A 14,400-nucleotide genomic window follows, 5' to 3' on the forward strand; every position below is an offset into this window, starting at 1 on the left:
CTCGATAGTATGGGGCGGCCTAGTTACTCCGATACTTACATGCCTAATAATGGGGTCTGGGCTGCAATGTATGAAAGTCTATTAGGCCGGGCCAGAGGCAGCGTCCAATAAGTTACCTTATAACGCCCCCATACACATTAGACTAAAGTTCCATGAAAGCACTGATTTCGGGGGGTTTGGCCGACCATATAATGTATTTGGGGGCCTCCCGACAGATGATGTCAGGGCAGAGAAGGATCCGGCATCCTGAATTTCAGAGGATAATCCATTTGTTCTTCCTGTAGATAATCCTCCTCTAGAGGAGTCTGGAGGCGACTCTCTCATACAGACCACAGGAAAGCTGGAATATTTGTGTGTATGGGGGAGTCGGGAGAGATCGCCGTCTGCCAAATGACCGTTTAGCCAACTCTGATCTCATGTGTATGGGGCCGTTAGTATTACACTGACAGGCAGTGATGATACACGGCACTACAGTAGTACAGGGCATCACCGGAGCCATCAGAGGCTTGTATGTTGTATGATCGCACTGATCAGAGGGGTTTAAAAAAGGTTTAAAGTGGAAAATAAATCAGTTTCAGCAACAAGAAATATCCATCACTATATGGAAAGCAGAGTCACTGCACAATGTTAGTTACGTCTCATCCATAACTACTTTATTATACTCTATTATCCTGTACACAGTGGAGTAGATAGAAATCACAGATCCAACAGCAATAGCTGGAATTGGACCCTCCAATGTAAAGAAAAAAAAAATCTCTCCATCTATATACACTGTTCAAAAAAATAAAGGGAACACTTAAACAACAGAATATAACTCCAAGTAAATCAAACTTCTGTGAAATCAAACTGTTCACTTAGGAAGCAACACTGATTGACCATCAATTTCACATGCTGTTGTGCAAATGGAATAGACAACAGACGGAAATTATTAGCAATTATCAAGACACCCTCAATAAAGGAGTGGTTCTGCAGGTGGGGACCACAGACCACATCTCAGTACCAATGCTTTCTGGCTGATGTTTTGGTCACTTTTGAATGTTGGTTGTGCTTTCACACTCGTGGTAGCATGAGACGGACTCTACAACCCACACAAGTGGCTCAGGTAGTGCAGCTCATCCAGGATGGCACATCATTGCAAGCTGTGGCAAGAAGGTTTGCTGTGTCTGTCAGCGCAGTGTCCAGAGGCTGGAGGTGCTACCAGGAGACAGGCCAGTACACCAGGAGATGTGGAGGGGGCTGTATGAGGGCAACAACCCAGCAGCAGGACCGCTACCTCCAACTTTGTGCAAGGAGGAACAGGAGGAGCACTGCCAGAGCCCTGCAAAATAATCTTCAACAGGCCACAAATTTTCATGTGTCTGCACAAACGGTTAAAAACTGACTCCATAAGGATGGTCTGAGGTCCCGACGTCCACAGATGGGGGTTGGACGCACAGCCCAACACCGTACAGGACACTTAGCATTTGTCACAGAGCACCAGGATCAGCAAATTCACCACTGGCGCCCTGTGCTCTTCACAGATGAAAGCAGGTTCACACTGAGCACATGTGACAGACGTGACAGAGTCTGGAGACGCCATGGAGAGCGATCTGCTGCCTGCAACATCCTTCAGCATGACCGGTTTGGCAGTGGTCAGTAATGGTGTGGGGTGGCATTTCTTTGGAGGGCCACATGATGTTGGGCTGTGAGCACAACCCCCATGGAGACAAAATTGTGCCTTTGGGTCACCCTCCCAGGGCTGTGGGGTACCCGGTAGCGGGCCGGTGTAAGGGGGAATGTGTCACAGCAGCAGTGACCCGGTCCATGGCCCTGGGCGCCCAATATTAATGGCGGTGGTGTTAATGGTGTTAAAGCTTATTTGAATAGTTTGTGACGCCACCCGTGGTGTTTGGCAAGGGAGATGTTAAGCCAACGCTGCATGCAGATCCGCGGGGACTGATGGTGTGGTGCAGCAAAGATGGTATAGCTCCCCACAGGTGGAGCTGTAGTCCCAGGGCAGTGTAGGTGCAATGGATAAGGAGAGGCGCAGAATGGTATAGATGCTGTTACCCAGATGTAGCGTTGCTGGAGGTGTTAGCGACGAATGAATGGAGGACACCAGAGCTTGCAGTTTCAACGCTTTACTCACAGTTCGTGGTACCCACTGGTGCCTGCCTCCGTGCCGTGTCCTCCGGGGTAGAGACTCAATCAACATCCCGGGCAAGTCAGAGTTCTCCTCTCCAACACTCCGCCAAGATGTGCCTTTCCTGAACGACTCCTCTATTGCGGCTTTTAGTGTGAAGAACTCCAGTACCGTAGTTCTCTGGAATTCCTCCTGTCAGATGTTCCTAGAACCTCACTTGTATGACAGACAGCGGTAGCCTCTTATCGGGGACTCCCTTCTCAGAAGTCCTGGCTCTCTATCCAGTTGCTGTTGTGTCCCAAGTCTTAGATGGGAGTAGTGCACTTACAGCCAACTACACCACCGGTGTCTGCTGCAGAACCAGAAGTGTCCATACAACCTCGGGGACCGGGCCCCAGCCTTGTGCTGAGAACCTATAGGCAGGGTTCCTCTTCCAACCCACAACTCCTCTCTGTTCTCCTACTCCTTCGTTCCGCGCTGTTCCTTCTCTCTCTTATGGAAGCTTAGGTTGCAGTTCTACGTCTTTCTCCTTCTCTTCTCTTTCCCGTGCCAGCTGGATCAGATCACTGAGGCAGCTGCAGCACTCTTTCTAAACTGAACTCAAAACTAACTTCCGAACTGAACTCCTTCTCGATAGACCTCCTGTCAGACTGACCTACGATCCTCAACTTTCCCCCTCTTTTATACTCTCTTGTTACAAAGCAGGGTTCCACGAAGGGTGCTCTGCTACCCCCAGCCTGAAGCTGCTAGGTGGACCTACTGAACTATCCTGTGTGTGACATGCAGGTGTTGGAGCGTGGAAAGGAGTTCCCAACTTACCTAGTTGGTGGGGCACTACACCTTAGGAGAAGGTGCAGTACCTCTGTGGCGACTGAGCCTCAGGGGCGCCACACCTTTACCTGGAGATAAATTCCCAGTGGGGGCAATTTCCAAAATGCAATAACTTAAGTGGGGAATTCAGCTCTTTTCGCACTTAAGGGATCTGTATATGGAGTCTACAAACTACAGTGGGGGAAATAAGGATTTGTTACGCTGACAATTTTGGGGCTAAAGTCACATTTTTGTGAGGAAAAAAGTAAAATTGTCATTTTTTCCTTCCACATTGCTTAAATTCCTGTCACGCTATCAGGATTCAGATATTGTCCTGTCAGAAAGGAGAATACAGGGAGTGAAAGGGTTAATAGGACTCACAGGAGGAACCGGCCCAGAAAACAGAAGATCCAGGAGTGTCCGCCACATATATGACTGCTCTGTGCACACAGGACCTGTGATGAGGTCACAGGAGGGGAGGAGTCAGGGGTCACATGATCAGGGGCCTCAGTGTGTGCAGGACTCAGTGTGCTGGAGCGCTCCCGATAATCAGCTGCGTGTGTCGTGCTGTGTGATAGTCACAGCACCTGCATGGAGGGCGACACATGCAGCTGATTATCGGGAGCGCTCCAGGGATCCGGGGTCCCGATGCAGCTATTCGGTAAGTGATATTAGCCAATAACAACTTCTCCGAGGATATTCGCTCATCTCTAGTAATAACAGCTCAAAGAAATTCACCAAACTTTTCATTAAGTTTAATAGCAAGACCCTATTAAATATTGAGCACCAGCGGGACGAAGCATTGACAGCGGCATGTAAAAGTGTGGGCGCCCCGGGTCAAAATGACTTATTGTGAGCAGTAGTAAGATGAAGATGAAATGATCTCTAAAAGGCCGAACCTCTAAGATGATACATGGCCTTTGTATTCTAGGCAAAAATAATAATAAAAATAAAAAGAGACTTTTTTACAATTTCATAATTGCAAAAAGGAAAAAGGGGCGATGCAAAACTTTGGGCACCCTTGGAGATTTGTGTACTGAGATAATTTTGACCAAGATTTCACACCTTAATTAGCTTGTTAGGGTTACGGTGAGATCACATGGTGACCAGGAGCTACAGTCTGAGGAAAGGGCTAAAAAGCCTTAACTAGACCCCTGTACAGCTGTATAATGAGGCCCAGGCTTTATAGTGAAGGGACAGGAGTGAGGGCCTGATCCCAGGAGCTACAGTCTGAGGAAAGGGCTGAAAAGCCTTCACTAGATCCCTGTACAGCTGTATAATGAGGCCCAGGCTTTATAGTGAAGGGACAGGAGTGAGGGCCTGTTCCTAGGAGCTACAGTCTGAGGAAAGGGCTAAAAAGCCTTCACTAGACCCCTGTACAGCTGTATAATGAGGCCCAGGCTTTATAGTGAAGGGACAGGAGTGAGGGCCTGATCCCAGGAGCTACAGTCTGAGGAAAGGGCTGAAAAGCCTTCACTAGATCCCTGTACAGCTGTATAATGAGGCCCAGGCTTTATAGTGAAGGGACAGGAGGGAGAAAAGTGGGAAACCGCACATCCAAGCCCTTTCTACCTCCTGTCGCCTCCAGCTCAAAAATATATCCAGAATCCGTCCTTTCCTCCACCCTCAATCTACTAAAATGCTTGTGCATGCCCTCATCATCTCCCGCCTCGACTACTGCAACATCCTTTTCTGTGGCCTCCCTGCTAACACCCTCGCACCTCTCCAGTCCATCCTTAACTTTGCCGCCCAACTAATTCATCTCTCTCCTCGCTACTCCTCCATTTCTCCCCTCTGCAAATCTCTTCACTGGCTCCCATTCCCTCAGTGTATCCAGTTCAAATTACTAATACTGACCTACAAGGCCATCTATAACCTGTCTCCTCCATATGTCTCTGAACTAATCTCCCGATACCTTCCCTCACGTAATCTCCGGTCCTCCCAAGACCTCCTTCTCTCCTCCACACTTATTCGCTCCTCACCCAACCGCCTCCAAGACTTCTCCCGAACTGCCCCTATTCTCTGGAATTCTTTGCCCCAACAAGTCCGACTATCAACCACATTTAGATCCTTCTGACGGAACCTGAATACTCACCTCTTCAAGAAAGCCTACAGCCTGCAATGACCCCGCTACCTCCTTCTCTCTCACCACTACCGGCGATATCACCTCAAAGAACACCGGAACTGCTGCAACCCCCCAACCTACTGTCTCCTTCCCCACCATCCTGTAGCATGTAAGCCGAAAGGGCAGGGTCCTCTCTCCCCTCTGTATCAGTCTGTCATTGTTAGTTTGTTTACTGTGAGTGATATCTGTAATTTGTATGTAACCCCTTCTCATGTACAGCACCATGGAACCAATGGTGCTATATAAATAATAATAATAATAAGAAGAGCCGGACTGCCCATCACTAACCTGCAGAGCCGCACTCCACATATATGGCTGCTCTGTGCACAGGACCTGTGATGAGGTCACAGGAGGGGGGGAGTCAGGGGTCACATGATCTCCGGAGTGAAGACGCTCCATGGAGGCTTCTCCTCAGTCAGTGACATTCCCGCCATTATTCGCCCCTCACTACTGGCACAATTACCCCGCGCCGCCTTTTCTACACAGTGTTATGTGTGGAATGTAACGTGTGATTTCTCTGGAGGGAAGTAGACGCCACACATGAGGGAATTATCACCAGTTACCGGCCGTCTACTATATGGCGGCATATGATTGTGCTATCGACTCCACACCAGGAGCTAAAATGCCCAAATCTCGGTTAATTCCTCCCTTCCAGAGTCCGGCTGAGGTTCATATACGGCCATGCTCCTCTCCAGTCACCGTGGGGGGTTTGGTAGAAGGATGGAGGGTTGGGCCTGTGAGTCACAGGTCACCTTCCCTATCCTTTACCCCTTATACCTGACCTGTTTATCCAATTGTCTGCAGCTAAATGGTTTTACAAACTTACCGTGAGAGGGGAATATAACCTTATAAGTGTACGTCAGGGTGATTATTATTATTATTATTTATATAGCATCATTTGTTCCATGGTGCTGTACATGAGAAGGGGTTACATACAAATTACAGATATCACTTACAGTAAACAAACTAACAATGACAGACTGATACAGAGGGGAGAGGACCCTGCCCTGTCGGGCTTACATTCTACAGGATGGTGGGGAAGGAGACAGTAGGTTGGTGGGTTGCAGCAGTTCCGGTGTTGGCTGAGGTGATATCACCGGTAGTGGTGAGAGAGAAGGAGGTAGCGGAGTCATTGCAGGCTGTAGGTTTTCTTGAAGAGGTGGGTTTTCAGGTTCCATTTGAAGTATCCAAATGTGGCTGATAGTCGGACTTGTTGGGGCAAAGAATTTCAGAGAATAGGAGCTATTCGGGAGAAGTCTTGGAGGCGGTTGGGTGAGGAGCGAATAAGTGTGGCGGAGAGAATGAGGTCTTGGGAGGACTTGAGATTACGTGAGGGAAGGTATCGGGAGATTAGTTCAGAGACATATGGAGGAGACAGGTTATAGATGGCCTTGTAGGTCAGTATTAGTCATTTGAACTGGATACACTGAGGGAATGGGAGCCAGTGAAGAGATTTGCAGAGGGGAGAAGCGGAGGAGTAGCGAGGAGAGAGATGAATTAGTCGGGCGGCAGAGTTAAGGATGGACTGGAGAGGTGCGAGGGTGTTAGCAGGGAAGCCACAGAAAAGAATGTTGCAGTAGTTGAGGCGGCTTGCTCCTTTCCCCACTTTTCTCCCTCCTGTCCCTTCACTATAAAGCCTGGGCCTCATTATACAGCTGTACAGGGGTCTAGTGAAGGCTTTTTAGCCCTATCCTCACACTGTAGCTCCTGGGAACAGGCCCTCACTCCTGTCCCTTCACTATAAAGCCTGGGCCTCATTATACAGCTGTACAGGGGTCTAGTGAAGGCTTTTTAGCCCTTTCCTCAGACTGTAGCTCCTGGGAACAGGCCCTCACTCCTGTCCCTTCACTATAAAGCCTGGGCCTCATTATACAGCTGTACAGGGGTCTAGTGAAGGCTTTTTAGCCCTTTCCTCAGACTGTAGCTCCTGGGAACAGACCCTCACTCCTGTCCCTTCACTATAAAGCCTGGGCCTCATTATACAGCTGTACAGGGGTCTAGTGAAGGCTTTTTAGCCCTTTCCTCAGACTGTAGCTCCTGGGAACAGGCTCTCACTCCTGTCCCTTCACTATAAAGTCTGGGCCTCATTATACAGCTGTACAGGGGACTAGTGAAGGCTTTTTAGCCCCTTCCTCAGACTGTAGCTCCTGGGAACAGGCCCTCACTCCTGTCCCTTCACTATAAAGCCTGGGCCTCATTATACAGCTGTACAGGGGTCTAGTGAAGGCTTTTTAGCCCTTTCCTCAGACTGTAGCTCCTGGTCACCATGTGATCTCACCATAACCCTAACAAGCTAATTAAGGTGTGAAATCTTGGTCAAAATTATCTCAGTACACAAATCTCCAAGGGTGCCCAAAGTTTTGCATCACCCCTTTTTCCTTTTTGCAATTATGAAATTGTAAAAAAGTCTCTTTTTATTTTTATTATTATTTTTGCCTAGAATACAAAGGCCATGTGTCATCTTAGAGGTTCGGCCTTTTAGAGATCATTTCATCTTCATCTTAGTACTGCTCACAATAACGGTCATTTTGACCAGGGGCGCCCACACTTTTACATGCCGCTGTCAATGCTTCATCCCGCTGGTGCTCAATATTTAATAGGGTCTTGCTATTAAACTTAATGAAAAGTTTGGTGAATTTCTTTGAGCTGTTATTACTAGAGATGAGCGAATATCGTCGGAGAAGTTGTTATTGGCTAATATCGCTTACCGAATAGCTGCATCGGGACCCCGGATCCCTGGAGCGCTCCCGATAATCAGCTGCATGTGTCGCTCTCCATGCAGGTGCTGTGACTATCACACAGCACGACACACGCAGCTGATTATCGGGAGTCCTCCAGCACACTGAGTCCTGCACAAACTGAGGCCCCTGATCATGTGACCCCTGACTCCTCCCCTCCTGGGACCTCATCACAGGTCCTGTGCACAGAGCAGTCATATATGTGGCGGACACTCCTGGATCTTCTGATTTCTGGGCCAGTTCTTCCTGTGAGTCCTATTAACCCTTTCGCTCCCTGTATTCTCCTTTCTGACAGGACAATATCTGAATTCGGATAGTGTGACAGGAATTTAAACAATGTGGAAGGAAAAAATGACAATTTTACTTTTTTCCTCACAAAAATGTGACTTTAGCCCCAAAATTGGCAGCGTAACAAATCCTTATTTTCCCCACTGTAGTTTGTAGGCTCCATATACAGATCCCTTAAGTGTGAAAAGAGCTGAATTTCCCACTTAAGTTATTGCATTTTGGAAATTGCCCCCACTGGGAATTTATCTCCAGGTAAAGGTGTGGCGCCCCTGAGGCTCAGTCGCCACAGATGTACTGCACCTTCTCCTAAGGTGTAGTGCCCCACCAACTAGGTAAGTTGGGAACTCCTTTCCACGCTCCAACACCTGCATGTCACACACAGGATAGTTCAGTAGGTCCACCTAGCAGCTTCAGGCTGGGGGTAGCAGAGCACCCTTCATAGAACCCTGCTTTGTAACAAGAGAGTATAAAAGAGGGGGAAAGTTGAGGATCGTAGGTCAGTCTGACATGAGGTCTATCGAGAAGGAGTTCAGTTCGGAAGTTAGTTTTGAGTTCAGTTTAGAAAGAGTGCTGCAGCTGCCTCAGTGATCTGATCCAGCTGGCACGGGAAAGAGAAGAGAAGGAGAAAGACGTAGAACTGCAACCTAAGCTTCCATAAGAGAGAGAAGGAACAGCGCGGAACGAAGGAGTAGGAGAACAGAGAGGAGTTGTGGGTTGGAAGAGGAACCCTGCCTATAGGTTCTCAGCACAAGGCTGGGGCCCGGTCCCCGAGGTTGTATGGACACTTCTGGTTCTGCAGCAGACACCGGTGGAGTAGTTGGCTGTAAATGCACTACTCCCATCTAAGACTTGGGACACAACAGCAACTGGATAGAGAGCCAGAACTTCTGAGAAGGGAGTCCCCGATAAGAGGCTACCGCTGTCTGTCATACAAGTGAGGTTCTAGGAACATCTGACAGGAGGAATTCCAGAGAACTACGGTACTGGAGTTCTTCACACTAAAAGCCGCAATAGAGGAGTCGTTCAGGAAAGGCACATCTTGGCCTTGATTGATTGAGTCTCTACCCCGGAGGACACGGCACGGAGGCAGGCACCAGTGGGTACCACGAACTGTGAGTAAAGCGTTGAAACTGCAAGCTCTGGTGTCCTCCATTCATTCGTCGCTAACACCTCCAGCAACACTACATCTGGGTAACAGCATCTATACCATTCTGCGCCTCTCCTTATCCATTGCACCTACACTGCCCTGGGACTACAGCTCCACCTGTGGGGAGCTATACCATCTTTGCTGCACCACACCATCAGTCCCCGCGGATCTGCATGCAGCGTTGGCTTAACATCTCCCTTGCCAAACACCACGGGTGGCGTCACAAACTATTCAAATAAGCTTTAACACCATTAACACCACCGCCATTAATATTGGGCGCCCAGGGCCATGGACCGGGTCACTGCTGCTGTGACACATTCCCCCTTACACCGGCCCGGTACCGGGTACCCCACAGCCCTGGGAGGGCGACCCAAAGGCACAATTTTGTCTCCATGGGGGTTGTGCTCACAGCCCAACATCATGTGGCCCTCCAAAGAAATGCCACCCCGCACCATTACTGACCCACTGCCAAACCGATCATGCTGAAGGATGTTGCAGGCAGCAGATCGCTCTCCATGGCGTCTCCAGACTCTGTCACGTCTGTCATATGTGCTCAGTGTGAACCTGCTTTCATCTGTGAAGAGCACAGGGCACCATTGGTGAATTTGCTGATCCTGGTGTTCTGTGACAAATGCTAAGTGTCCTGTACGGTGTTGGGCTGTGCGCGCAACCCCCATCTGTGGACGTCGGGACCTCAGACCATCCTTATGGAGTCAGTTTTTAACCGTTTGTGCAGACACATGAAAATTTGTGGCCTGTTGAAGATTATTTTGCAGGGCTCTGGCAGTGCTCCTCCTGTTCCTCCTTGCACAAAGTTGGAGGTAGCGGTCCTGCTGCTGGGTTGTTGCCCTCATACGGCCCCCTCCACATCTCCTGGTGTACTGGCCTGTCTCCTGGTAGCGACTCCAGCCTCTGGACACTGCGCTGACAGACACAGCAAACCTTCTTGCCAAAGCTTGCAATGATGTGCCATCCTGGATGAGCTGCACTACCTGAGCCACTTGTGTGGGTTGTAGAGTTCGTGTCATGTTACCACGAGTGTGAAAGCACAGCCAACATTCAAAAGTGACCAAAACATCAGCCAGAAAGCATTGGTACTGAGATGTGGTCTGTGGTCCCCACCTGCAGAACCACTCCTTTATTGAGGGTGTCTTGATAATTGCTAATAATTTCCGTCTGTTGTCTATTCCATTTGCACAACAGCATGTGAAATTGTCAATCAGTGTTGCTTCCTAAGTGAACAGTTTGATTTCACAGAAGTTTGATTTACTTGGAGTTATATTCTGTTGTTTAAGTGTTCCCTTCATTTTATTGAACAGTGTATATATATAGATAGAGGGAGAGATTTTTTTTTTCTTTACGTTGGAGGGCCCAATTCCAGCTATTGCTGTGGGATCTGTGATTTCTATCTACTCCACTGTGTACAGGATAATAGAGTATAATAAAGTAGTTATGGACGTGACGTAACTAACATTGTGCAGTGACTCTGCTTTCCATATAGTGATGGATATTTTATTTTGCTGAAACTGATTTATTTTCCACTTTAAACCTTTTTTAAACCCCTCTGATCAGTGCGATCATACAACATACAAGCCTCTGATGGCTCCGGTGATGCCCTGTACTACTGTAGTGCCGTGTATCATCACTGCCTGTCAGTGTAATACTAACGGCCCCATACACATGAGATCAGAGTTGGCTGAACGGTCATTTGGCAGACGGCGATCTCTCCCGACTCCCCCATACACAGAAATATTCCAGCTTTCCTGTGGTCTGTATGAGAGACTCGCCTCCAGACTCCTCTAGAGGAGGATTATCTACAGGAAGAACAAACGGATTATCCTCTGAAATTCAGGATGCCGGATCCTTCTCTGCCCTGACATCATCTGTCGGGAGGCCCCCAAATACATTATATGGTCGGCCAAACCCCCCGAAATCAGAGCTTTCATGGAACTTTAGCCTAATGTGTATGGGGGCGTTATAAGGTAACTTATTGGACCCTGCCTCTGGCCCGGCCTAATAGACCTTCATACATTGCAGCCCAGACCCCATTATTAGGCATGTAAGTATCGGAGTAACTAGGCCGCCCCATACTATCGAGTACTTGGAGGCGGGGGGCATTCAGCCAAACTCTGTCACACCTTCTTAGATGTCATGTTTGCTTTTCAGGGTTTTTGTTGAAGCCTCATCTGTGCTGTCCCTGCGGTGTACATCTATGTTCTGGGGCCCAAAAAGATTAATTTATTTTTAATAAATATTTAACATGTTAAAAATTATAAAATGTGTCTTCTGCTTTTTGCATATTTTTTTCTTCTTACAAGAATTGTTGGAGACAATTTTCTTTAGAAATATTTTAATTTTTCTGGAGTTTTTCTTGTAATATAGGAAAGCCTAAGGCCAGAAATAAACCCCATAAATCACTGTACATGGAGACTTTTTCTACTGAAATCAACTCTTAATAAACATCAGGGAAGTCATACGGGGAGCTTTTTTCATGTTCAAAATGTTGGAAATATACAAAACCAAAACTGATAAGTTCAATAGCAGAGCAAAAACTTATCTTTGGCAAGCAGGAATGTGGGAAATGAGAAGAGATCTGACCAAGAAGGAGTAGATGAGAATAATTATTTGACGTGATGTAGACTCTATACTTCTCTTAATACATCACAGAACTTGTGTTGGCAGCGGATTACTCACGATTCTCTTCAAGCATGTGACAACAGAACTTGTTTATTCAGAAACAATCAGGAATAGGGATGAGCGAGTATACTCGTTAGGATTCGGTACTCGGCGAGTAATGCGGTACTTGAATCCTGGCGAGTAAATTTCACTACTCGCCTCGCAATATTCGGCACAGCCTGCACAGTCCCTGCACAGCACAGTCCACACACACTCCCGTACAGCCCAGCACAATCCCGCCCAGCCCAGCACAGTCCCCGCACAGTACCTGCACAGCCCAGCACAGTCCCGAACAGCCCGGCACAGTCCCTGCACAGTCCTAGCCCATCACACACACACCGCCCATTACTCGCATTTCCCATAGACTTACATTTGACTCGCTACTCGTTGCAAGTACCCGAGTATTAGGAGGTACTCATAACGAGTACAGCGAGTCCGAGTATTTCACTACTCGCTCATCCCTAATCAGGAACAATATATGATAAGCTTAATAGATCAGGAATAAATAATTTGTGTGTCTCTATCTGTGCAGCATCTACAGCAGGCTGCTTCTCTCATACACAGACACAGCAGGAAAACAGGAAATACAGTCACATGAGGTGTGAGCCTCCGCAAGTTTTTTTTAAAAACTTTATAAACAGCATACAAAACTAGCAACTAAACACTCATACACAGGAATGGAGTTGTTGCACTAAACATATTCCAACAACTTGTGTAATGAGAACGGTGGAGATGGCAGGATTAGAGCTGATCATAGATGGGACTTCTCCATCTGTCTGTGACTTTTACAATATGTGTTTCAGGGTGAAGATCTGACCCATATTAATACTACAGAGACATATGTGAGAGATGATGAGCGGTGTAAAGAGGAGATTCCCACATATGACTACCCAGGTGAGTAGTGAACACTGAATGCAGAGAAGTCACAGATTCTCTCAGTCACCGGCTGTGGCTGCTTTATCGGTGGTGTAGTCCGGCCGTATCACCATGATCACCATTTTGCCTCTAGACCACAACATTCTCCTCCACCCAAAACTGTTCAAATGACTTTGGGCATTGAAAGCCCTTTTCTATAGAACTTAGAACCTGGAGGATCCATCCACCTCAAAATGCTGATGTTACCTGCCCAGATCTGTAAACTATAAAGCCAAATGACAGCGTACGTAGAATGTGCTGACAAGTTAGAAAATTACTTGAAGAAAAATATTATGCTGGGCCTGTAAGAGAAAGCGGAGGGTAATGATGCTGTTGGCTTCCTAGAATCCTGAGATCTAATTTCAGGGCTGAAATCTCATCTCCCAAGATCTTGATCCCGAGATCTCCATCTGCGCATGCGCCACCTCCCGGCGGTGGCCATGTTCACGGAGTCCACTGCACAGGACATCCAAGGGGCTCTGGCCTTTCATGAAATATTGACAGAGCCCCCCACAGTAGCAGACACCCCGGGCAGCAGCGCCAGGCACTCCAGCAGCACCAAACACTCGCAGCGGCGCACTGCACATTGGACACCCCCCCTCATCCCACCCTGCGGTCTGCAGCATCACCCCACTCCTGCCTCCTCCAGCAACGACCCTGGGACCCCGCTTCACCACAGCAATAAGATGCATGGATTTTAAGAAGCACCACCATGTTGTTAAAAAAAATTGTTCCTATTTTTCTCCTCAAAATTTGGGGTGCGTCTTATAATCCGGAGCGTCTTATAATCCAAAAAATACGGTAACATGTATTTTATTCTAGTTCTTTTGGTACAGGTTCATTTTGTATGGTAGTCTGATGATGGTGTGATCGGCCTGCCTCACTTATGTGAGTCTGCAACTACCTGGTAGCCTTTAAAATAAGGTCTCCATTACCTCTGCCAAATGCCTGAGATCTAAATTTAAGACACATCACCTCTGCACTATTATAAAAAGTTCTCTACAAATGTTTAATCTTTCTTCTTGAAACTCATCTGACAGAAAATATTGGCCCTTACGATAGTTTAGATTGCCAAGAGCCACCGTGCCCCATACTCTAATTACCCAGAGAGTTTTCACCAGGATAATAGGAAACAAATGGACCTTACAAATTATTTCCCAATGTCTCTTGAATCCAACAATCCCCTATATATGGTTGTACACTACTCTCTGGGCACATGGTAGGGGTAAGAAAGGAAGGAGCGCCATTTAGCTATTCGTACACAGATCTTGATGGAATACTTTGCAGACACGATGTATTGGGAGCACTGTTAGTGATCACCCGGCAGATGAAAAGATGGCCACCACGAGTAGGCTTGGCTCTATCTACTCTATTTTCCAGATCCCAGTGATTGCCTTGCTCATCATCCTTTAACCCCTCTATATGGTTCTGGACTTACACAGAGACCCCTAGGCTTGGGTCATGGTGTTACCTGCTACTCTATGGAGTGAGATGGCAAGAAGAATAGTCAGGTAGCTGGCCATAACCAGGAGAGCAGAGAAAGTAGAAAATCAGAAGACACAAGTGTAGTCAGTAAGCG

The 14,400-nt window shown here is 47.6% G+C and overlaps 1 protein-coding gene across 1 annotated transcript in view; it reads right to left on the reverse strand.

The window, feature by feature from the left end:
• The window catches only part of LOC141073979 (gastrula zinc finger protein XlCGF66.1-like), a 393,515-nt gene that overhangs the window by 258,636 nt on the left and 120,479 nt on the right, over window positions 1–14,400 (reverse strand). The gene's annotated exons all lie outside the window — the stretch shown is intronic.

This window comes from Dendrobates tinctorius, unplaced genomic scaffold (assembly GCF_039654945.1).
Source record: "Dendrobates tinctorius isolate UK_male_01 unplaced genomic scaffold, ASM3965494v1 ptg000321l, whole genome shotgun sequence".
Classification (NCBI taxonomy): domain Eukaryota; kingdom Metazoa; phylum Chordata; class Amphibia; order Anura; family Dendrobatidae; genus Dendrobates; species Dendrobates tinctorius.